The sequence below is a fragment of the Rattus norvegicus genome, chromosome 7 (genome assembly GCF_036323735.1).
Source record: "Rattus norvegicus strain BN/NHsdMcwi chromosome 7, GRCr8, whole genome shotgun sequence".
Taxonomy (NCBI): Eukaryota; Metazoa; Chordata; class Mammalia; order Rodentia; family Muridae; genus Rattus; species Rattus norvegicus.
The window spans coordinates 66,862,775-66,887,730 of NC_086025.1; the positions used below are offsets into that span (position 1 = coordinate 66,862,775).

At 41.3% G+C, this 24,956-nt stretch overlaps 1 pseudogene; it reads right to left on the minus strand.

Moving 5' to 3' along the window:
• Nucleotides 1-7,750: 7,750 nt before the first annotated feature.
• Spata1-ps1 (spermatogenesis associated 1, pseudogene 1) lies at nucleotides 7,751-12,004 on the minus strand (annotated as a pseudogene).
• Between the last annotated feature and the right edge of the window lie 12,952 nt (nucleotides 12,005-24,956).

A 24,956-nucleotide genomic window follows, 5' to 3' on the forward strand; every position in this document is an offset into this window, starting at 1 on the left:
GCCCAGAGGTTCTGAGGAAGCAGCAAGAAGCCCCCGAAACACCACCAGAAGTTTTAGGGTGGCTTTCTGTCTATGAAGTCGTGACAAACAATGACCAGCAAAAAATGGTAAGGCATACCAATACCACACAGCATCGTCCACTGTCTGCTGGGTTATCCAAGCATTATATCTCAAGTGTCTACTCTAGCAAAATACCACATGCCATTTTTCCTGGCTGCTTCCATAAAAATACCACATGTCTCTTCTCAGGAAAACATCCTTCCATGTGTCTTCTTCAGCAAAATACCCTCTCATAAGACAGTTTCCATAAAAACATTACATGACACAACTGAGTCTCCGAAGAAACCAGAAATTTCTACTTCATATCACTGTTATGAAAGAAATAAGGGGCAGGGTCAGGGGTATAGCTCTGGCGATGATTCTCATTTTAATCTAAGTCCTGCTAGAGTTAGCTATTTATCAGGGACATTCTGATTTCCTGGGGACTATGTGAGCTGTGTTTTCTAAACTCATGACATGGCACATGGTAAATCCATCCCTGGTGAACTGATGAGCCACTCACTGTACTCAATTTGAAGAAGGCTAGAAAACATACAGCTATCATGTATTTTGAATGTGTTTTGAAAGAAAGGTCTGAGTACAGTAGGATAGAATCTTAGCATTTGCAGTCTCCAAGAGACTGATCTTGTCCTTTCCTGCCTTCTGCTTCCTGTGAGGGCAACATGGCTGCTAGCCAGGACCTGCTAGTGTTGTTTCATGTGATGCAGACCTGATTCCTTGGGAATTAACACAGCTGAATACACAGCCAGAATCCCTCTGAAGAGCCTCTGTTTCCTTTAGCCAGTAAACATAGTAACTGCCATCTCAGTAAATAAAAAACAAACTCACAGAGCCGAAACTAAGCAACAGCATAGTATAAAAACAAAACCCTATTTGCTGAAAATACATCTGAAAAAGTACATGTTTCCTCTTTGTAAACCTGCAAAATGCTACAAAGGTGAACAAAGACACAAGAAAAATAAAGCTTTCTGCTCTTGGGGGCAGGGGAAGAATACTGTTTTTACAGATAACTTTAAAAGTAAAATTTGTTGGAATATAGATTTTGAATGAAATTTATTGGTGAATTTTATGTCCTAAACATATTTTATGAGTTGGAATTACACCAAAAAATTCCTGGTTGAATAATCCAAAAACTTAAGAAAAAAAAAACAAAAAACGATGTTTTGGACTAGTTTCTACCAACATTCCTAACAGCTAACAATTAGTGACATTCTCAGTTACAAAGTACTTTGTATTCAGGACATCACTGATCTTCATAGCAATCCAATAGATAGATAATCAAGACAACAACTCCTGTTTGGCTCATGAGAATGCTGAGGCCAGAGAAGTACTAGCCTTTGGCCTGCAATACAAGTGAGGAGGATCTGCTAATGAATACGTGGAACGCTCTCCTACTCTAGCTCCAGGATCCCTCATGTCTCCTGGGAAAAGTGCCAGCCATCCCAATAAGATAAGGTCTTCTGCCCAGGGCTGTGCAAGAGGAAGGGCAAACAGCTTCAGAACTCAGGCAGAGCTGTCCATTGGTTAGCACAATCAGGATGGGAGTGCCTGAGAGAGGCAGTGCCTAGAAGACTGAGTGTCCAAAGGAATTTTTCATGCTACTGTGGAGATTCACTCTGCTTGTTGCCCTCATGACTATCATATTTCCCATACTCTGTGAGTTGTATAAAAACTCTCAGGGGATTTCCAGGCTCTCACTGGGCAGTGTCATTGGCACTTGCAATAATAATGATTGATCTTTCCCAATTATTGCCTGTGGAACAGATAAATGATTTAACCCTCGGGAAGAACTTAGAGATGTCGATTGTTAGTAAAGTTAGGTTAAGATCTTTTCTGTTAGTGGCTTTAATGTAGAAAATCTTAGGGAACAATTTAAAGCTCAGAAAGGCACACTCTTGATAGCTGAACAAGGGATCCTTTGAGGTCAGGGAACAAAAACAATGACAGCCCAGCTGAAGTGCCTTGCTTGCTAAAGCAGGGCTGGTGATCAATGTGATGATTAATTTCTTGTATGCATTCTTGCCCTCAGCTTCCTGATATGATTTAATAAAAAAAATTGTTAATGGTTAGGTATACACCCTGAGGATTTAAAGTAGAAATGACTGATCATTTTTATATAAAAGCTTACATTTGTGATTCTTTGAAGTTTTTTTATAAGATTACTTTTCAAAATAAATAATTAAATGACTGATCTTTTCTTTGTAACCACAAATTTCAGCCTGCCAGTAAAAAAGACTGGCTGTGAAAAATACCTTGCTTATTTATACTTTGCTAATCTATAACGAGTTATTTAAACATGTACATGCATTGGTCCTTAGGGATAATTTGGGGGTTTTTTTTACTGTGATATGTAAAAAGTTTAATCATGTTAGGGTATTGGGGAACATGTTGTTTTTTTACTTGTACTTATTATAATCATTCACTTAAAGAAAAATAGAATGTAATCACATTGTGGTTTTTATACTGCTCGAGAGATTTTGCTGGGGATGTAAGCTGTGGGAGAAAAAAATGAAGTTGTTGGAGCCTGGCTTTCTTCACCAGGTTTCTGTGTATGCCTGCTGTACACTAATTTCCAGCCCCATATCTCCTCCTCAGATCACTGAACACGCTGCAGAGCTGGCCTCTGATAGTCTTCTCATTCGTCTGATCATTCATTCACTTAAATAGCACTCATTGATTACCTTTTAAGGTAAATAATAAAATGATGGATCTTCTCTTTGTGGTTACAAAGAATACAAACGTAAGTTCATTCCTACTCTGTACAGCTGTGGGAGACACTGGAGACACAGTGGTTATTGCGGCTTGAATGGAAATTGTGACTTATATGGAGTGGCACCATTTGAAAGGATCAGGATACACAGCCTCGTTACAGGAAGTACGTCATGGGGGGGAAGAGGGGTGAGCTTGGGAGTTTCAGAAGCCCAAGCCAGACACAGAATCTCTTTCTCTCTCTCTTCCTGCTGCCTGTAGATCTGCGTGTAGAACTCTCAGTTCCTTCTCCAGCACCATATCTGCCTGTGTGGTACCCTGCTGCGAATAGACTAAGCCTCTGAAACTGTGAGCAAGCACTAATTAAATGCTTTCTTTTATAAGAGTTGCCATGGTCATGGTGTCTCTTCACAGCACTGACTAGGACAGTGGTGTGGAAATGTACTGTATCCCTACCGCCATGATCATCCAATTCATAGTCAAGTGGAGAAGACACATGGAATGCATTACAATAATGTAGTTCTGCTATAACGGGACACCTATGGGAGCCACGGGCCTAACCTTTGTTTATCTATTTTTGATACCATTCAATAGTCCCTAGGCTTTGCCCCTCTTATATAATAGTAACAGTTCATTGCAAACTTGGCTTAGATGCATTACATTACATCTTTCATTACAGTCTCACTATAACCCTACACTATAAGTATATGGAGTCTATGATGTAGACCAGTACAGAAAATTGAGTAACTTTATATATTAGGAATATATTACTGCATGACAAATTTCCATGAAACTTAGAAGTCAAAATGGCATTATCTCAGTTTATGTGGATCATGAATCTCAATGGTTTAGTAGGTTTAAGGTCTCTCTTAAGACTGCAATTAAGCCATCAGTTGGGAAAAATCATCCTTTTAAGGTAGAACTTCAAGGGATTCACTTTCACATTCACATAGTTATTATGCATGTGATCTGATTCGATCAAGGTATATTTTGATAGATATGTAAACCTTACTTTATAAAAGAACTGTAACTTGTGGAAATATAAATAATTCATGTATGAATCATTGTAATTTCTAGTGTTGATATCTAAAGACATTTGTTGAAGGAGCTCACATGATTCCCAAAATCATACAAGGTGGAGACTAGATGTAGATGCCCTGCCTCCAAGTCCCAGGAATCCAAGTGCTAGATAGATAGATAGATAGATAGATAGATAGATAGATAGATAGATAGATAGATGATAGATAGATAATAGATAGATAGATAGATGATAGATAGATAGATAGATAGATGATAGATAGATAGATGATAGATAGATAATAGATAGATAGATAGATAGATAGATAGATAGATAGATAGATAGATAGATAGATAGACTGACAGAGACAGAGAGGCAGGCAGGCAAGAAGGCAGGCAGGCAGGCAGACAGACAGACAGAGAAAGAGAGAATATAGCATATTGTATGATGTTAAGACTGGGTGTGAAGCAAGAAGAAAACTTCCTTGCAAAATGAGTACAGATTTTTGCCACAAGTTAGAAGTAGAAATAAATGGTCTCTTGCCACTCAAAGGGAGCACCAGTCATTCCTTTGCAGATTACTCTGGCCTCTCTTCCTCTTCATTCCTGAACCACGGTCACTAAGAACTCCCCGATACTTTTGAGATCGACTCCCTGGTATCTACTCATGCAGCATGATTCTTGCTAAATGAACTTCTTGTCTCTGGTCTCCAGCCCTGAAGTCCATTCTCTACAGCATCCCAGGTGAACATGTTACCTTAGACCTGATCTTGAAACTCCTCTACTTTAAATCCTTTTAAATTTCCCATTGCTTTAGAGGACAGTGCTACTCCTTACCATGCTGGGAAGCTCCTCTCATCTGGCCCCTTCCTTTACTTGTCACTTGTCACCATTCTCATCATCATCTCCCTTCTAGCTATACTAACCTGGCATGGCCAGTGTCTCTCACGTGCCCCTCCCTCACCTTTTTTTCTTTTTTGCCTTTCTATTTTCCCTTTTCTGTTTGTGTCCTCCATATCTCTCTCTCTCTCTCTCTCTCTCTCTCTCTCTCTCTCTCTCTCTCTCTCTCTCTCTCTCTTTTTTATTTTTTTTTATTAACTTGAGTATTTCTTATATACATTTCAAGTGTTATTCCCTTTCCCGGTTTCCGGGCAAAATCCCCCTCCCCCCTCCCCTTCCTTATGGGTGTTCCCCTCCCAACCCTCCCCCCATTGCCGCCCTCCCCCCATAGTCTAGTTCACTGGGGGTTCAGTCTTAGCAGGACCCAGGGCTTCCCCTTCCACTGGTGCTCTTACTAGGATATTCATTGCTACCTATGGGGTCAGAGTCCAGGGTCAGTCCATATATAGTCTTTAGGTAGTGGCTTAGTCCCTGGAAGCTCTGGTTGCTTGACATTGTTGTACTTTTGGGGTCTCGAGCCCCTTCAAGCTCTTCCAGTTCTTTCTCTGATTCCTTCAACGGGGGTCCTATTCTCAGTTCAGTGGTTTGCTGCTGGCATTCGCCTCTGTATTTGCTGTATTCTGGCTGTGTCTCTCAGGAGCGATCTACATCTGGCTCCTGTCGGTCTGCACTTCTTTGCTTCATCCATCTTGTCCAATTGGGTGGCTGTATATGTATGGGCCACCTGTGGGGCAGGCTCTGAATGGGTGTTCCTTCAGTCTCTGTTTTAATCTTTGCCTCTCCCTTCCCAGCCAAGGGTATTCTTTTTCCTCATTTAAAGAAGGAGTGAATCATTCACATTTTGATCATCCGTCTTGAGTTTCGTTTGTTCTAGGGATCTAAATGGAGAGAAACTCGAAGCAATCCCACTAAAATCAGGGACTAGACAAGGCTGCCCACTCTCTCCCTACTTATTCAATATAGTTCTTGAAGTTCTAGCCAGAGCAATCAGACAACAAAAGGAGATCAAGGGGATACAGATCGGAAAAGAAGAAGTCAAAATATCACTATTTGCAGATGACATGATAGTATATTTAAGTGATCCCAAAAGTTCAACCAGAGAACTACTAAAGCTGATAAACAACTTCAGCAAAGTGGCTGGGTATAAAATTAACTCAAATAAATCAGTTGCCTTCCTCTATACAAAAGAGAAACAAGCCGAGAAAGAAATTAGGGAAACGACACCCTTCATAATAGACCCAAATAATATAAAGTACCTCGGTGTGACTTTAACCAAGCAAGTAAAAGATCTGTACAATAAGAACTTCAAGACACTGAGGAAAGAAATTGAAGAAGACCTCAGAAGATGGAAAGATCTCCCATGTTCATGGATTGGCAGGATTAATATAGTAAAAATGGCCATTTTACCAAAAGCAATCTACAGATTCAATGCAATCCCCATCAAAATACCAATCCAATTCTTCAAAGAGTTAGACAGAACAATTTGCAAATTCATCTGGAATAACAAAAAACCCAGGATAGCTAAAGCTATCCTCAACAATAAAAGGACTTCAAGGGGAATCACTATCCCTGAACTCAAGCAGTATTACAGAGCAATAGTGATAAAAACTGCATGGTATTGGTACAGAGACAGACAGATAGACCAATGGAATAGAATTGAAGACCCAGAAATGAACCCACACACCTATGGTCACTTGATTTTTGACAAAGGAGCCAAAACCATCCAATGGAAAAAAGATAGCATTTTCAGCAAATGGTGCTGGTTCAACTGGAGGGCAACATGTAGAAGAATGCAGATCGATCCATGCTTATCACCCTGTACAAAGCTTAAGTCCAAGTGGATCAAGGACCTCCACATCAAACCAGACACACTCAAACTAATAGAAGAAAAACTAGGGAAGCATCTGGAACACATGGGCACTGGAAAAAATTTCCTGAACAAAACACCAATGGCTTATGCTCTAAGATCAAGAATCGACAAATGGGATCTCATAAAACTGCAAAGCTTCTGTAAGGCAAAGGACACGGTGGTTAGGACAAAACGGCAACCAACAGATTGGGAAAAGATCTTTACCAATCCTACAACAGATAGAGGCCTTATATCCAAAATATACAAAGAACTCAAGAAGTTAGACCGCAGGGAAACAAATAACCCTATTAAAAAATGGGGTTCAGAGCTAAACAAAGAATTCACAGCTGAGGAATGCCGAATGGCTGAGAAACACCTAAAGAAATGTTCAACATCTTTAGTCATAAGGGAAATGCAAATCAAAACAACCCTGAGATTTCACCTCACACCAGTGAGAATGGCTAAGATCAAAAACTCAGGTGACAGCAGATGCTGGCGAGGATGTGGAGAAAGAGGAACACTCCTCCATTGTTGGTGGGATTGCAGACTGGTAAAACCATTCTGGAAATCAGTCTGGAGGTTCCTCAGAAAATTGGACATTGAACTGCCTGAGGATCCAGCTATACCTCTCTTGGGCATATACCCAAAAGATGCCTCAACATATAAAAGAGACACGTGCTCCACTATGTTCATCGCAGCCTTATTTATAATAGCCAGAAAATGGAAAGAACCGAGATGCCCTTCAACAGAGGAATGGATACAGAAAATGTGGTACATCTACACAATGGAATATTACTCAGCTATCAAAAACAACGAGTCTATGAAATTCGTAGGCAAATGGTTGGAACTGGAAAATATCATCCTGAGTGAGCCAACCCAATCACAGAAAGACATACATGGTATGCACTCATTGATAAGTGGCTATTAGCCCAAATGCTTGAATTACCCTAGATCTCTCTCTCTCTTAAACTCTCTGCCTCCCCTTCTGCAGGGTTCCTTGAACCCTGAGGGGAAGGATTTGATCATCCCACTTATGGATGAATGGTCCAAGGTTTCTCACTCTACATATTTTCTAGCTGTGGGTCTTGTATTTTTTCCCATCTGATGCAGAAAGAGGCTTCTCTGATGATGGCTGAGTAAGGTACTGAACTATAAGTATAGCAGAATATCATTGTACTGCAATGTTTTTAGTAGAACAGTAGTATTTTACCTTGGTCACCGGTACCTAGTCTCAGGTTCTTGATCACTCAAGCTTGGGCATGGGTTCCATATTGCACACTTGGCTTTAAGTAAAACCAGACATGGGTTTGTTACACTCACAAGCTTTGTGATTCCATTTTTGTGCTAGAGAATCTTGCAAGCAGGACACCTTTGTGGATCAAAGAGTTTGTAGCTGGCTTTGTGTTTACATGTCTCCTTTGTAGCTTGCCAAGTAGCTTCCTCTGCCAAAGATTCTGGGACGTAGGGGTGAAGGCTCTATGTAGGTAGCAGCTTGACTTCTCCGTGCTCAGTTAGTTGTGTAGGTGTCGTCTTCAGCAATAGGGCTTCACTATCGGTTTGTGGAAAACAACCTACAGACTTGACAACACTCTGGGTTATTCAGGGCTCCCACGGAATCCCTTTGGCCAACAACTAAATTAGAAGTATCCTATTCTCCTAACTGGAAGCTTCATTTGGTGACAAAAGATTTCCAGTTGTGGCTCTGTGTTATTTTCTTATTTCATTTATATCACCTTCATATGTGTATATATTTTCAGAAACTTCTTCTCTATTAGGAGTCCACAGTATCCCTCAAATGGTCTTTAATTTTAACTGTCTCCCTCCATATTTCCTCCTTCATCTCCTTCTTCCTTCCACTTTCCTACTTTATCCCCCTGTTTCAGTCCCCTCCCCATCCATCCATAACTATTTATCCTATTTCTCATTCTTAGAGAGATCTATCTGCCCCATTCCCAGTCCTTTAATCTATACCTAACCTCTGTGGTTCTACAAATTTTAACTTATCATTGACTTCTCAGCTAATATCCACATATAAGCATTTGCTTTTGAGTGTCTGGGATACTTCACTTAGGATTATTTTTTCCTAGTTTCATCCATTTGCCTGCAAATTTTATGATTTCCCCCCTTTTAACAGCTAAGTAATATTCCACTGTGTAAATGTACCATATTTTTTTTATATCCATTCCTCTATTAAGGGACATCTAGGTTGCTTCAAATTAATGGTCATTATGAAGAGAACAGCTATAAACATGGGTAAGTGTCTCTGTGGTAGGGTGAAGCAACCTTTGGGTACACGCACAAGAGTGGTTTAGCTAGATCTTGAAGCAGATCAATTCCCACCTTCCTTAGGAACTGCCACATTGGTTTCTGTAGTGTCTACACAGTTTTGTGGTTCCACCAGCATTGGATGAGTATTTTTCCTTATTCCACACATCCTCACCAGCTTGAGCTGTCATTTGTTTTATTGAATTTGGCCATTCTGACTGGTGTTAGATAAATCTCAGAAGCACATGAGAGACACTGGCCATGCCAGGTTAGTATAGCTAGAAGGGAGATGATGATGAGAATGGTGACAAGTGACAAGTAAAGGAAGGGGCCAGATGAGAGGAGCTTCCCAGCATGGTAAGGAGTAGCACTGTCCTCTAAAGCAATGGGAAATTTAAAAGGATTTAAAGTAGAGGAGTTTCATCATCAGTCATTTTCCTGATGACTACAAGTGTTGAGCATTACTTAAAATGTTTCTCAGTCATTTGAGGTTCTGCTTTTGAAAACTCTGTTTAAGTTTGTACTGCATTTTAAATTGGGTCATTTTCTTGATATCTGGGTTTATTTTTAATTTGGTATATATTTTGGATATTAGCCTTCTATTGGATGTTTAGTTGATGAAAAATCTTTTTCCTGTTCTGTAGACTGACACTTTGTCTGAATAATGTTCCCTTTGCTATGATGAAGCTTTGCAGTTTCATGGGGTCCTAGTAACGATTTAAACTCTTATTGCCTGCCTGTGCTAATGTTGTTCTGTTCTGGAAGTCTTATTGAAATGAGTTCAAGGTTATTACCCATTTCTTTTTTTTTAAACAAATCATTACATTTTATTATTTCCTGAAAGAACATTGATAGAATGTTTGTATCCTTTGAACTCCAGTACATAATTCCTATCTTTTAACATGTAATCCCCTTCCAAATTAGAATAAGTGATTTATCATCTATCTGTTATAATAATATATTTTCTATTTACATAGTTATTTATGACAGTAAAACTATTTATTTCTATGGTATATGTTAAGTAACTTTATATTTCTAAAATTCATTTTACATTTCTAAAATCAATACAAATTAAATTATTAAACACAAATTTGTTGTCCATGTAGTTGCAATTGTTTTTAATCAAAATGTGATTAACAAAATTATATATCCTGGCAAATACATTGGTATTTACTGAAACATATGTTTTGCTAATCATTAATTTTGCCATTATACTGGCCTGTAATTTAAGTTTATTAAAAATAAGTAATTATAAAATACAGTAGCACAAAATAGGTAACAAACTCAAAATCTTTAAAATAAACAGCTACTATATAGATTCATGCTATAATTTACAATGCCCACACAAAAAGTAAAAATGAAATCTATTTTAAATTTTGTTCAAATAAATATTTAAAATTTCAAGAGATAAATGAACATACATATTGGAGATCGGAAAGGTGTACCCATTTTCTTCTGTGTCCGTTCAGCTTTTAATATCTGTAAATCTGAAACTGCTTGTTTCATCATCTGTAGAAAGAGGTACCTTTAAAAAGTGAACTCCATCTTATCCTCCTGAAGCACATCATGGAGCTGTCCTCATTTGCCTTGTATGCCTTCACTCTTACTAGATTACCACAGTGTGTTCATATACTATGCATCCTGTAACAGGCTCAGCTGCTAACTACATGTGCACAAGATAGTTCCGTTTATGAGTATATAAAGGTCAGTTGGAAAACACAGAATAAAAATAATCTTATTTTTTACGTTAGGTTTAAAATCTCAGTGTATAACAAGTAAAACAGACACTAACAGGACCCTGAACACAAGACTCTCAGGAAAGGACAGGTAATGAAGAAACAAATAGAATATACTTTGCGCCCAAGAAACTTCTAAGGTTCTTAAACCTTTGGTTTTCTTCATTTTGCAAATAGGAAACTTGAAGCCAACCAGCAGCTAAGTCGTTACTCAGATGTAAAGCACAGGCTGGAGCAGCTACGTTTTGTTCCGCACACTTTGTGAAGAGTAAAGAAGTCAGGCTTCCCTGGGTTCCTGGCGTCACGTGCTCTTAACTTCTAATATGAGTTTCATTTTATCAGTATCCAATTTTCTCTTAAATTGGTCAACTGCATGCTGTACTTCAGTAATCTGGATGATAACATAATTCTTAGAGTCTGAGATGTTTGCCAGATTCCTTGGTCGCATCTTGAGCTCCCTGGCTTCAAGCTGCATGAGCAGTTTTTTATAGTAAAGTTCCAAATCTTCTCGAAGTTTTGTTAAAACTTCCTCCAATGATGCTGTGACTTTCTTAGTGTCAAAATATTTTTTCTTCCAGCTATCACAGGCATGATATCGTTTTGATTTATTTTGCTCAAATAGCTTTTCAACTTTTTTTATTAGTTCTTCTATAATATTTTCCAGATATTTTCGTTCTTCCTTTACTTGTTTCGTTTGTTCAATAATCTTCTCTCTCTCAATTTTCAATAAAGAGGTATCCACTAATCTTGAAGAAACATGCTGAGAAGGAAATGAAGGAAAATCAATCAGATCTGGCAGGGCAATGTGCTCCTTGTCCAGTTTGGGTTGCCTTCGGTTGACAGTTGTGTTATCATCCTCCTCACCCTCATCCTCACCATTATTTTTCCAAAGAAACGGACTTTTTAGGTTCTCAAAGTAATCATTTGACTCTTCCAATGATCCTGGCAACCTGGAATTCCCAAAGTGCTTTCCTCAACCTTCTGATTTGATTCCTGATTTGTGAAGTCTCTCCACGTATTTTCCAACCACTTGGATCTCCAGGTCCATCCTTTGACAAAGACACACTATCTGGTCTGTGGACTGTTCTGTCAATCTCCATAGTATCATTAAGGCTCTGCTGTTCATCTAAATTAACTGTCGTCGCTGAATAAACATCCCAAGTGATCTATCACAGGAAGCAAATACAATTCTGGTTGAAGAGCATATGGAGCAAATGACTTGCGTTTCAGTTCTGAATCTTGCTTTCCCTTTACCACAGCTAAACTTATTTCCAATGCATTTCAGAAATAAAAAGTTTTCTGCAACAGCATCTACACCAAGAAACTCACCAAGACGCTCCCTCAGAGCTCGTGAAGTAAATTGAGGAGACACTCTTATAAATCCAGCAGAAATAAAGTTGTTAATAACTTTTATTGAAATAGTATTTAATTTATAGTTCCACGATCCTTCAGGGACATAAAAAAACATGAAGTTCCATCAACTTCCAGCATAAGTCCTCCACTGGAGACTCATGGTTATGCATTCAAAGGGAAAACCGTCCTTACTGCACATTCTTCTTCAGATCTCTGATGAAGACGGTCGACCTGGATTAAGCGATTGACCAATGTCTCAATGGGATAGTTATCAGGTGGAGTTTTGGATGTTTAATATATCTTTCTTCATTTAAGCAACACTTAAAAAGTATTTAAATAGATTTTTGTTTGTTTGTTTAAGATAGCATTCCGGCCATTTCTGGCCCTAACCAGACCCTCCTGACACGGAAGGCGCCAGCCGGGCATCGGACTGCACCGCTGCGGTCGCTACCATGTCCACCGGCTGCTCCGCCCCTTCTCCAACACTCGCACTGCAGAGGAGCCAGAGACCTCTCAGGGTGCGTCGCCTTCTTTTCTTTTCTTTTTTGGCCATCTTTATTAACTTGAGTATTTCTTATTTACATTTCAATTGTTATTCCCCTTCCCGGTTTCCAGGCCAACATCCCCCTAACCCCTCCCCCTCCCCTTCTATATGGGTGTCCCCCTCCCCATCCTCCCCCCATTGCCGCCCTCCCCCCAACAATCACCTTCACTGGGGGGTTCAGTCTTGGCAGGACCAAGGGCTTCCCCTTCCACTGGTGCTCTTACTAGGCTATTCATTGCTACCCATGAGGTTGGAGCCCAGAATCAGTCCATGTATAGTCTTTGGGTAGTGGCTTAGTCCCTGGAAGCTCTGGTTGTTCATATGGGGTCTCGAGCCCCTTCAAGCTCTTTCAGTCCTTTTTTATTAGAGTCAGTGTATTGGGTCTTTTGTTGAAATCTTTGCTCCATTTGGAATTGAGTGTTATATGAGGTGATAAGTATGGATCCATTTGAATCCTTCTACATATATCCATCTTGTTTGACCACCGCCATTTGATGAAGATGCCATTTTTTTTCCAGGGAATATTTCTGGCTTCTTTGTCAAAAATCAGATAGCCATGTTTGTGTGAATTTATGTTTGGGTTTTCAAATAGATTCCATTGACCAGTGTGTCTTGTCTTTGACAATTCCGTGCTACTCTTATTGCTGCAGCTCTGTAATTCAACTTGAAATTGGGGGTGATAATACAGTTCTTTTATTATTATGCAGTTCTTTTATTATTCAGGATTGTTTTAGCTATCTTGAGCTTTTTATGTTTCCACATTAAACTAAGATTGTTCTTTCAAGATGTGTGGAGAATGGTGTTGGAAATTTGATGAGGATTGCACTGCATTTATTGATTGCTTTTGGTAAGATGACCATTTTTAATAAATTAGTAGTGCTTTAAGTCTCCATAATTTGCCAAAGAATGATACCCCAGACTCAAATCGTATGTTAATGCAAAAAGTGTTTTATTCTTCAGAAGTTCAGCATGCTGGGGTATCCAATTACCAAATAGACAGAAAACCAAGAAAGCACGAAGGCCTGGTTTAAAGCACTTTAAGAGGTTCCTAGTAGGTAACCTCTAGGTTGATCTACTGGGTCCATCTCTATGGACATTCCATTACCAGAATGGAGAAGGGAGGGCTGGAAACTTGGTGGGGAGCAGTTGGGGGGGGGGTTCTAAAACTTATGCTGAGGACACCTGGAAACCACTGTTGACCCACTGTCCTTGCCTCAGGCCTAGTGACAGGGCAGCTTTTGAGGCCTGAACTTGCCTGGCATTGCTCAGTTCTTGGAAACAGATTTGGGCCTATTCTCCTTAACTGCCAGTTTGAAGCCTCTCATGAAATCAGCCCAGCTTTCTCATTCCCCCCTTTCAATAACAGGTCATCTGGAATCCTTGAGATGTTTCTGAGGTCCCCACACTAGCAGCACCAGTCCTATGTCAAGGAGAGAACTTAGTAACACAGTGGAAATGGGCACTCTTTTAACCCAATTGTTCAGAGGTGCTAGCTGGTTGAAAACATATCCTCAGAGTCACTCTGGGTGCAAGCTGTACTAGAACATAAAAATCCTCAGTTATATTTACAACCTGGCCATAAATACATGGAGTAAGCCCCAAGGTACAAGCCCACCAAACGTTCTCTGAGGGTAGCGTGTATTCTGCAACAGTAGGTGTTACAGTGTGATTGCAGAGGTGGGAATAGGTTGGAGGTACCTTATTTCCAATGCAGAGGCCCTGCATGATAGCCAACAGCTCTGTGTTAAGTCCAGGAAGAGAGGAGTTAACCCACAATTCAATCAGCCTTTTTGCCAGCACTGGGAGCTTGATGACAAGGTTGTTGCACCACCTTCTGGGGTACCCAGATAGTAAGGGGGCTAATGACAGGTGTAGCAAAGCATAAGCAGGAAGCAAGCAGGATCGGGAGCTCCAGTGTCCCGGTTTCAATGCATTGACAGGGTATGGGGCGACCTTTCATTGTTCCTCTGTCAGTTCACTTGGAAGGCTTCTCTGTTGGGACTTCAAATGCTGGATCATCTCTCCTGGCAGACTTAACATGTGAGTGGTATATTCATGTCCTGATCCCGCCTACCATAACAGCCATAGGCATGGTAAGGATCATATTGTGAGGCCCTTTCCATCAAGGTTCCAGAGTCTTGTGGTTATGTCTCTTAAACCAGACTTCATTACCTGGTTCAAAGCTATGGGAGATAAGAGGAGGAGCAGATTCATAAAGCTGGCAGATAGCCAACCAGAGTTGCTCCTGAACACTATGGGGGAATTCTGAGGATTTTAAAAACTAATGTTGGTGATATTCAGCTAAAATATCAGACTGGTACTGAAGAGACAGCTCAGGGGTTAAGAGCACTGACTGCTCTTCCAGGGGTTCTGAGTTCAATTCCCAGCAACCACATGGTGGCTCACAACCATCTATTATGAGATGCTATGCCTCCTCTGGTATGTCTGAAGATAGCTACAGTGTGTTCATATAAATATAATAAATCTTTTTTTAAAAAATAGATATCAGACTGGAGGTTAGGCAGCATGGGAGGGGACCTCCTATATAAAATCTGAAAAGGGGGTGAGAGGAAGACCTAAAATATAAGGGGTGTTCCTATCCCTATAAGGTAGGAGGGATACCCAGTCACTGCCAGTTTCAGGGGTTAATTTGGTTCAAGGCCTCCTTCTTTGTCTGATTCATCCTCCTTACTTACTGAACTCTGGAGTCTGTATGTACAATGCAATTTCCAGTTGGTCCCCAGAACCTGTGCTAGAGATTGAGTTACATGAGAAATGGATGCTGGTCCATTGTTAGACCCAAGCAGACTAAGCAATCCATACCTGGCTATGATGTCTTCCAGAAGCTTCTTTTCCACTAAGTTGGCAGTCTCCACCTTTGTAAGTTTCTACCCATCCTGAAAAGATATCTATAAATATTAACACTTATATCCATATATTCCTGGTTTTATTTCTGTATAATCTATTTCTCAATTAGCCCCTGACCTCTGGTTCTGGTTCCTGGAGTACCTCCTTGATTGGGGCCTAAGGAGTCTGGCAGGTGGCCCGGTCTGAGGTTACCTGATCAGACAAGTGTCCTAAGTCAAATACTTTGTACCTCACCTTCACGGCAATTCCTTCAATGACCAGGTGTGAAGCTTGATGAATCTGATGGATGAGTTGCTTAGCGAACTCCTTAGGTAGGATGGTGCAGCCTTCAAGGGTTAGCAACCATTAATCCCATCTGTAAACTCCTTGGCATTTTGCCTGATGTCATTTATCCCACAAATCCCAGCAGTATATTCAAGAATGGCACAACCACTAGTATGTTGGCAGTGAAAGCTTGGGCAGCCTGCATATGGGCTTTATCAACTTAGGCTATTTCTGATGCCCCTGCTGATGCCTGGGGCAATGAATTATGCCCGCTTTGAGAGGAAGCCATATTGCCTCCAATAAAGCAAGTATTCCTTCCTTATTTTTGATGGTTTTTCCTTCAGCAGTCAATAATCCCATCTGCTGCCAGTGAAATGTTAGCTATGGCTCCTTTTCCCAGTTTTAAAGCCTGGGTTAGAGCCTTTAGTTCAGCTTTCCAGGCTGAAGTTCCCAGTGGCAAAGCAGTTGCCCAAATAACATCCAAGTCCATTACCACTGCCCCTACATACCTGATTCCACTCTGGATGAAGCTGGTTCCGTTCATGAAGTAGATAGATACATTCCACATCTGACGAGGGTATGTCAGTCAAGTCAGGCTTGATGTTCTGGTTGCACCCCAAAACTATAGAGCAACCATGCTGCGTGTCTAAGAGTGGATCAGGTAGTGAGGTGGCTGGGTTTAGGACAGATGGGGGGGTTATCTCTTAGGTGAAGGAGATTCAGATCTATAGCCTGAAAGTGCACCAGTCTGGCATTGGACAGCCAGCAGCTGAGTGGATACCTGGGAGTCCCCTCAAAAGCATGGGGGTGATGATAACAAGTTCCTGCCGCATGGTTATTTTATCAGCATCCTTGACTAGCAGAGCAGTGGCAGCTATGATCCAGAGGCTGGCTGGCCATCCCTGGGTCACCAGGTCCAGCTTCTTAGATAAGTAAGCCACAAGTCTCTTCTATGGTCCTAAAGTTTGGGTGAGCACCCCCTTGCGATCCCCTTTCTCTGATCCACAAACAGGTGGAAAGATTTGTGAATGTCCTGGAGGGCCAAGTCTTGTACCTCCAATAAGGCTCTTTTTAGAGTCTTAAAAGTCACGTCCATCTCAGGGGTCCATTCTATTTTGTCTTCTTGGCCCCCGGTGGCCTAATATAATGGTTTGGCATCTCAGTGAACCCTGCACCCAAAGTCTACAAAACCCGACAGAATCCAGAAATTCCAGTACTTACCTTTAGGTTAATGGGACTGGGATGCTAAGGATGGTTTGCTTCCGGGGCATCTGACACCATGCATTGGCCGGCCTCCTTTGAATATGTATCCCAGATTGGCGACCTCAAGTTGACAAAACTGGGCCTTCTTAGCAGATGGTGTCCAAGTCTCAGCTTCTGTAGCTGGTCTTGTGTGGTCTCCTGGCATATCTTCAAGTCAGAGGCCTGCAATAATACTGGAAGACAGTTATTTGGGGATCAACCCACCAGCACTCACCCAAGTCCTTAAGCAGTGCCTCCTCAAAGGTGGTGAGTGGATTATTATTCAATAATAATACCTTGAGGCAGGCATGTCCAAGTCAGTTGTCCCTTGAAGTCATTCTTCAAGTTTTGCCATTAAAAGGCAAATAGAAGCTGGTTTTTAGGTGCCAGAGACAGGCTGCAAAGCCATTCAGTGGCTGAAGCTTCCAATGGATGTCAGAGACAGTTTGGTTAACAAAAGCTATGTTCACAGAAGACTGGTGCTCTCTGGCTTCTGGTCAAAAGTTGAGTAGGTCCTATAGGCTTCTAAAGGTCTAGACATTCTCTGGGGCTCTCATTTTTTCCCTGAATTACCTCGTTCATCTTAGATAAATTTGTGGGCTGTCTGGTGGCCTCTCAGAGGCCCCTCATCATAATCCTCTCCTTATCTTTAATAGCAGTGTTAAAATCCCAATTGGGTTGAGTCAAAGGAAAGACTGCATTGATAGTAGCCTGAACTTAAATGGGCAGCCCATTTGCTCTTAGAACCAGTTTTTAGGTGACTTCCATGATCCTCTTTCTCTCCTCTGTTGCAAATGGACCTAGAGCAATAGCTGACAGTCTTCCCAGCTGCATAGCTGAGTCAGCATGATTGACTCTAGAAGAACCGTGAGAGCTGATGGTCTTTCTAAAAATGGGGGGTTTCTGCAACTTCCAATTGTAAAGATCATTATTTGCAAATAACACATGTGTCATGAACTGTCTCCTCTGAGCATCTGGGGATCCCACAGCCTGGAGGGGTAAGGATGTAATAGAATCAGGCCCCTGGGAGCCACCTAATATCCTTTCATGGAGATATCAAGGATCTAACACAAGGGGAAACTGATACCAGGCATGGTAGCACAGGCCTGTAATCCTAGAACTTTGGACACAGTGAATTTAAGGCCAGTCTGGGCTCCAAGTACTATAAAAATAAATAACAATAATAGTAGTAATAATAATACTAATTAATTAATATAATAATAATAGTAGTAAAGATTTGTCCTTATCCCTAAAAAAAAGAATAATGTTAAAACAGAAAAATAGCAAAAATAGTAGGAAGAAGCTTTTAAATACCTAAGACTATCCATGAAAACACTCATACCCAAGGACATCAATAAAATTTCTCATTGGCAATCATATGTTTGAAGACAAAGACAAATGTATTGATCATTGTCAGAGGACATTTAAGTTAAACTATTAATTCTCTTAATTAATTATCTTGTTTAAATAATTAAATCTCATTGTTTTCACAAAATAATGGGGCCCAAAAAAATATTTAAAGAAGAAAGGACTTATTGTGGCTCACAGTTTAAGGGTAAAGTCCATCACGCCATGGCAGATAGAGCTGTGGGAATGGCCCCACCTGCAGTAGGAGAGTGAAGCAGCCACATACACTGCAATTAGTCAGGAAGCAGAAAGAGATGCATGCTGATATTCACCCCACTCTCCCTATTTTTTCAGACTAGTACTGTCTTAGTCAAGGTTTCTATTCCTGAACAAAACATTATGACCAAGAAGCAAGTTGGGGAGGAAAGGGTTTATTCAGCTTACACTTCCACATTGCTGTTCATCACCAAAGGAAGTCAGGACTGGAACTCAAGCAGGCCAGGAAGCAGGAGCTGATGCAGAGGCTATGGAGGGATGTTATTTACTGGCTTGCTTCCCCTGCTCAGCTTGCTTATAGAATCCAAGACAACCAGCCCAGGGATGGCCCCACCCACAATGGGCTGGGCCCTCTCACCCTTACTGAGAAAATGCCTTACAGCTGGATCTCATGGAGGCATTTCCTCAAGGGAGGCTCCTTTCTCTCTAATAATTCCAGATTATGTCAAGTTAAACATAAAACCAGCCAGTACGAGTACCTTAGACAATGAGGTGATGCCACTCACACTTATGCTGGGTCTTCCAAATTTGGCTTAAACCTCTCTCAACGCCATTGTACACGTACCCACTGATGGATTTCCTAGATGGTTTTAAATCCAGTTAAATTGATGATGAAAAATAACTATTCTGCAGGAAAACACAATGAGGGTTCCTTTCAATTACACACAAACAAGAACACCTCAGCAAATGGATTCTGTAGCATATATACTGAGCCTGCACCTTGTTTCACAAAGCTTCCTGTGGAAATTTCAGGCCTTTAATGAACCAACGTTTCATAAAACAGTTATGTACCATGTCACTAGGTTCTTTTTTAAGATTTATTTGTTTTATGTATATAAGTACAGTGTAGCTGTCTTCAGACACACCAAAAGAGGGCCTCAGATCCCATTATAGATGGTTATGAATCACCATGTGGTTGCTGAGAATTGAACTCAGGACCTCTGGAAGAACATCCCTTGCTCTGAACCACACTGAGCCATCTCTCCAGCCCCCATGTAACTCAATTTTAGTCAAGAATAGACTGCGTATGCAATAGTGGTTCCATACAACTATGTTACTCTTGTATATATGTGACTATACTCGTGCCAGGAAGCCATTCCACCAAGGAGCCGATTCCAGTGCGATCGAAATAGAGTCTCTTTATCACAAGCTTGAGCTAGGACTCTTCACCAACCCTGACACAGCAGGATGGAAAGGTGGAGCAGACCTGAGCCCTCATCAGGATAAGGGTTTATAGTGAGTGCCAACCAAGCAAGGGGGCTTAGATCAACAGGTGGGTGCTTTGAAGCAAAACCATGAACTAAAAAATGATCTGAAAGTACGTTTGAGACAATCAGACTAATCTTTGATTGACTGTTGCTAGAAAGTAGTTAGGGAGTAACTCTAGGGTTTGGACCAAGGACAAGCGATAGGGTCTTTCCTGGTACTTGAGGGTAGCTTCAGTTCAGGTGTAGGTCAGGCTTTTTTCTTTTAAGATGGAGGCCAGTTTCAAGGTCGAGTAGGGTTAGCTTCTCACGCTGATATGCACACTGTGATGCAATCACGTGAAGAAGCATTCCTGTCATTGAGTGTGTGTGTTTGTAGATAATCAGATTATGTAAGTTTTCTGTTGTCTAGGTGGTTCCTACTCAGCCACCCTTTCAAAATCCTCCCTCTCTCTTTGTACTGTGGTTATAGCTAAATTTCTGTTTTGGTCTCTTCTTTCTTATCTTCTTTTATTTTTTTCTTCCTCCTTCTTCCTTTTCTTCTGCCCTTCCTCTTTATTCTTTCTTTATGTGTACTTGTTCATGTATGTGTGCATGAACATGTATGTGCACACATATGGAGACCAAAGGACAAGATAGGACCCATCTGCCCTACTTTTTGAGACAGACTCAATGGAGCTATCTGAGGACATTACGCTGTCTGGCTGGATCAGATCCGAGGATCCATCTGTTTCTGCTTTTCCATTATAGGGATTGAAAGTGTGTGAAAATACACCCGACTTTATTTATTTATTTATTTATTTATTTATTTATTTAGCCTGGGTTTTTGGCAAGTTAACTCTCATCCTAATACTTGCAAGGTAAGACTTTATGGACAGAATCATCTCCACAGCCTCTACTGTGTCTCAGCTTCTTTATCAGTTACTTTTTTCCTGTGTCCAATAGCAAACAAGAAGGAACTCACTGGAAGAAGTTTATTTTGTTTTATGGTTTGAGGGATGGAGTCTATCATGGCAGGGTAGAAATGGCAGCAGAAGTGGCTTATGGCTGTGGCAGTGGAAGAACATAGTGGCTAGTTATAACATGATAGCAGTCATGAAGCAGAGAGGGTGATTGAACTGGAACTGTGACTGGCATATAAACTTCAAGGGTTGACCCCCAGTGACCCATTTCCTCCAGCTGAACTACATCTCCCAAAAGTCTTACAACTCCTAAACAGCCCTACTGTCTAGGGACAGAGCAGTCAAGCACATAGGCACATGTATACAGAGTTTCATATTCAAAATTCAACATTGTACCCCTGGCCCCATAGGCTCATGTCCATCTAATAATGGAAAACTATCTCAGTTATACTTCAAAAGTTTCCATAGTTATGTTCATGTTGGCAACTCGTTTACTAAAAATCGAATGACACAGAAGTTAGTGCAGCTTCTGTGCAGAGAATTCCATTAAACATTATATATGTCACATATGTATATATTTTATATATTATATGATATATTATACACATGTATGTTACAATAGTATTACAGTTGCGACATTACTCAAGAGTACTAAGTCTACATTTTCTTCTGAGATTTGACCCCCTGATTGTGAGCATTAAAAAATGTTACATATTTCTAACATAGATTGACACAGAATCGATATCCCCATTCCAAAATGGAGAAGAAAAAAGAAGAATTAGATCAAAGCAAAACTTAAATTCAGCAGGGCAAATATCAAACCTTATAGCTCCACATATGGCTTCTGGGACCCATGATAGTTTGGACTTTGAAGGACTTGAGTAGTCACACCTTCCAGGTCTGTTGTTGGCAGCATATGTGGTTGGTCTGTCTTTTGAGCTACTTCTATTTGTCACCTGGAGCTTTCCTTGGTGACTATCTTATGTGCCTAGTGTCTCCAATACCCTGGGATGCTTCATATCCACAGTTTTATTTTTTTTCAACATTTTTTATTTTATTGGTTATATTATTTATTTACATTTCAAATGTTATCCCCCTTCCCAGTTAAATCCCCCTATCCCTTCCTCCTCTCCCCTGCCTCTGTGAGGATGTTCCCCCACCCACCCAACACCTCCTACCTCCAACAACTCTAACAATCCCCTAGGCTGGTTCATTGAGCCTCCACAGGACCAAGGATCTCTCCTCCCATTGATGCCAGACAAGACCATCCTCCGCCACATATGCAGGTAGAGCCATCTGTCCTTTCATTGTGTACTCTTTGGTTGGTGATTTAGTCCCTGAAAGTTCTGGGGGGTCAGGTTGGTTGATATTGTTGTTCTTCCTGTGGGGTTGCTAACACCTTGAGCTCCTTCAGTCCTTCCCCTAACTCCTCCACTGGGGTCCCTGTACTTTGTCTGATGGTTGGCTGCAAGCAGCAGCATCTGTATTGGTCAGGATTGGCACAGCCTCTCAGGGATAGCTATAGCAGGCTCCTATCAGCAGGCACTTCTTGGCATCAGCAATAGTGTATGGGTTTGGTGTCTTCAGATGGGATGGATCCCTAGGTGGGCGGTCTCTGCATGGCCTTTCCTTCAGTCTCTGTTCTACTCTTTGTCCCCATTAAAAAATGGAGTATAGAACTAAACAAAGAATTCTCAACTGTACAATCTGGAATGGCTATGAAGCACCTAAAGAAATGTTTAACATTCTTAATCATTAGGGAAATGCAAATCAAAACAACCCTGAGAATCCATCTGACACCAGTCAGAATGGCCAAAATCAAAAACTCAAGTGACAGCAGATGCTGGTGAGGATGTGGAGAAAGAGGAACACTCCTCCATTGTTGGTGGGATTGCAAGCTGGTATAACCACTCTGGAAATCAGTCTGGAGGCTCCTCAGAAAATTTAACATAGTACTCCTAAGGATCCAGCTATATTACTCCTGGGCATATACCTAACAGATGCTCTAACATATACCAAGGCCACATATTCCACTATGTTCATAGCAGCCTTATTTATAATAGCCAGAAACTGGAAAGAACCCAGATGTCCTTCAACAGAGGAATGGATATAGAAATTGTGGTACATCTACACAATGGAGTACTACTCAGCTATCAAAAACAATGACTTCGCTTCCTGGTTCCTGCCGCCGCAGAGAGCCCGTGGGCAGCACCCCACGAGCAAACTTGAGCCTCGGGACCACAGGTAAGACCAACTTGTCTGCTGCAAGAAAGCTGCCTGGTGAAATCGGGACACAGAGGCAGAATTCCTCTAGGACCGGGCACGTCCTGTGTTTACCGGAGGTCCCACACCCGGGGATCCCGGCCCGCAGCAGCTCTCTGCTCCCAGACCCCGTGGGAAAGAGACCTCACCACCTGGTCAGGTGGGCACTCCTAAGGCTGCAGAGAGGAAGAGACCACCAACACTGCCCACCCCTTCCCACATCCCTGGCCCAAGAGGAAACTGTATAAGGCCTCTGGGCTCCCGTGGGGGAGGGCCCAGGAGCGGCAGGACCCCTGCCTGAGACACTGCCGGAACCTGAGGGAAACAGACCGGATAAACAGTTATCTGCACCCAAATCCCGTGGGAGGGAGAGCTAAACCTTCAGAGAGGCAGACAAGCCTGGGAAACCAGAAGAGACTGCTCTCTGTGCACACATCTCGGACGCCAGAGGAAAACACCAAAGGCCATCTGGAACCCTGGTGCACTGAAGCTCCCGGAAGGGGCGGCGCAGGTCTTCCTGGTTGCTGCCGCCGCAGAGAGCCCGTGGGCAGCACCCCACGAGCGAACTTGAGCCTCGAGACCACAGGTAAGACCAACTTGTCTGTTGCAAGAAAGCTGCCTGGTGAACTCAAGACACAGGCCCACAGGAACAGCTGAAGACCTGTAGAGAGGAAAAACTACACGCCCGAAAGCAGAACACTCTGTCCCCATAACTGACTGAAAGAGAGGAAAACAGGTCTACAGCACTCCTGACACACAGGCTTATAAGACAGTCTAGCCACTGTCAGAAATAGCAGAGCAAAGTAACACTAGAGATAATCTGATGGCGAGAGGCAAGCGCAGGAACCCAAGCAACAGAAACCAAGACTACATGGCATCATCGGAGCCCAATTCTCCCACCAAAACAAACATGGAATATCCAAACACACCAGAAAAGCAAGATCTAGTTTCAAAATCATATTTGATCATGATGCTGGAGAACTTCAAGAAAGACGTGAAGAACTCCCTTAGAGAACAAGTAGAAGCCTACAGAGAGGAATCGCAAAAATGCCTGAAAGAATTCCAGGAAATCATAAATAAACAAGTAGAAGCCCATAGAGAGGAGACACAAAAATCCCTGAAAGAATTCCAGGAAAACATAAATAAACAAGTAGAAGCCATAGAGAGGAGACACAAAAATCCCTGAAAGAATTCCAGGAAAACACAATCAAACAGTTGAAGGAATTAAAAATGGAAATAGAAGCAATCAAGAAAGAACACATGGAAACAACCCTGGATATAGAAAACCAAAAGAAGAGACAAGGAGATGTAGATACAAGCTTCACCAACAGAATACAAGAGATGAAAGAGAGAATCTCAGGAGCAGAAGATTCCATAGAAATCATTGACTCAACTGTCAAAGATAATGTCAAGCAGAAAAAGCTACTGTTCCAAAACATACAGGAAATCAGGACTCAATGAGAAGATCAAACCTAAGGATAATAGGTATAGAAGAGAGTGAAGACTCCCAGCTCAAAGGACCAGTAAATATCTTCAACAAAATCATAGAAGAAAACTTCCCTAACCTAAAAAAAGAGATACCCATAGACATACAAGAAGCCTACAGAACTCCAAATAGATTGGACCAGAAAAGAAACACCTCCTGTCACATAATAGTCAAAACACCAAACGCACAAAAAAAAGAAAGAATATTAAAAGCAGTAAGGGAAAAAGGTCAAGTAACATATAAAGGCAGACCTATCAGAATCACACCAGACTTCTCGCCAGAAACTATGAAGGCCAGAAGATCCTGGACTGATGTCATACAGACCCTAAGAGAACACAAATGCCAGCCCAGGTTACTGTATCCTGCAAAACTCTCAATTAACATAGATGGAGAAACCAAGATATTCCATGACAAAACCAAATTTACACAATATCTTTCTACAAATCCAGCACTACAAAGGATAATAAATGGTAAAGCCCAACATAAGGAGGCAAGCTATACACTAGAAGAAGCAAGAAACTAATCGTCTTGGCAACAAAACAAAGAGAGTGAAAGCACACAAACATAACCTCACATCCAAATATGAATATAACGGGAAGCAATAATCACTATTCCTTAATATCTCTGAACATCAATGGCCTCAACTCCCCAATAAAAAGACATAGATTAAC